Genomic DNA, 1,765 nt, shown 5'->3' with positions numbered 1-1,765 from the left:
AGATTCATATTGAAAGATATGGGTTATTCTCGCTGAAAAGGTTGGTCTTGGTAATAACAGGTTTAATGAAGTGAATAACCAGGACAGGATGAAGATGGAGGGATAGGGGTTTCCCTAGGCTAATAAAACTATATTTATCCCAGAACCCACTGACCTGCAAAGGTCTCTTCAGCCTCCAACACAGTTGTAGGTACTCTTTCTACCTCAAATCTCTCTAATTCTAGCTATTTAACTCTATAGCTACTCCAAACAGTTTTTGGCAAGGACAGAGCAAGTTGCTAGATCAGGGTAGGTGACCACACTAATCTAGTCACCATAGACTGCAGGATGAGCCTGCACAGTTCAGATCAGTCAAGCTGGGTTTTATCATCCAAGAAGTTAAATAGAATTCCCTCAGGTCAGGAGATGGTGGCAGGAATAACAGTAGACTGAACAGGCTCCACACAGAGTACACAGAACTCTCCAAAAGCTGGAACAGAGGAGAGGAAAGTCCAGGAGTTGTGATTTCTCACTGCTCCCCAAAGTCTCCTCTCAGAGGCTGGCTGGAATCTTGCAGGGAAGGGCAAGAATCAAAATAAAATGTCAGCAAGGATAACAAGCTGGATCAGAGTGGCTCCTAATTTACTCTTCATATATCTTCCCCATTAGAATGTGAGTTCCTGAGGACAAAAGAATTTTTTCCTATTCCTGTCCCTCAGCACAATGCCTGGAATTGTAGCAATCCGGGTATACATTAATTGTGATATTATTTTAAGAGTGCTCAAAAACTTAACTCTTATATAGCTAATGATTGATCTCTGTAATCTTGAGTCAAATTGAACTTCTGCTTTGCCAAATCCCTAGCCCTTCCCTAAGGCTACACCCCAGAAGACAGGTCAGTTATCTCAGTCTCCTTACTTTACCTTCAATGATCAATTAAAATAGATATCAAACATCAATAGATGCCTTAGGTCATATGGGCTCTAGATCCAGATCTTAGTTCTACCTATTGTTTTAGGTTCTGGCAGTTTGCATTTTATGATGATTACCTCATAATGTTAATGTATCAAGCCACTGGGCTCTCCCCTTCCCCACATACTGTTGTAACCCCAATAAAGGTGACAAGAAATCAGTTGGCAAGGAGTTCTTGACCATCAGAACTCTGAACCATCTAAGCTCTTGACCACAAGAGCTTACTCGCTATCTGTCTACCTTATCCCAAAACTTTCTATGTCTGCGTGTCTTTATTCTTTTTTTTTTAGATTTTTTTCAAACATTTATTAATATTCATTTTTAACATGGTTACATGATTCATGCTCCTCCTTTCCCCTTCGCCCCCTGCACTCCCGCCACCCATGGCCGATGCACATTTCCACTAGTTTTGTCATGTGTCCTTGATCAAGACAAATTTCCAAATTGTTGGTAGTTGCATTGGTGTGGTAGTTTCGAGTCCACACCCTCAATCATGTCCACCCTCGACCCCATGCGTTCAATCAGTTGTTTTTCTTATATGTTTCCTCTCCTGCAGTCCTTCCTCTGAATGTGGGTAGCATTCTTTACCATAAATCCCTCAGAATTGTCCTGGGTCATTGTATTGCTGCTGGTATAGAGGTCCATTACATTCAATTTTACCACAGTATATCAGTCTCTGTGTACAATGTTCTCCTGACTCTGCTCCTTTTGCTCTGCATCTGTTCCTGGAGGTCTCTCCAGTTTGCCTGGAACTCCTCCAGTTAATTATTCCTTTTAGCACAATAGTATTCCATCACCCGCATATACCACAGTT

This window comes from Gracilinanus agilis, chromosome 5 (genome assembly GCF_016433145.1).
Source record: "Gracilinanus agilis isolate LMUSP501 chromosome 5, AgileGrace, whole genome shotgun sequence".
Classification (NCBI taxonomy): Eukaryota; Metazoa; Chordata; class Mammalia; order Didelphimorphia; family Didelphidae; genus Gracilinanus; species Gracilinanus agilis.
Note: the sequence above shows the minus strand (reverse complement) of the source record.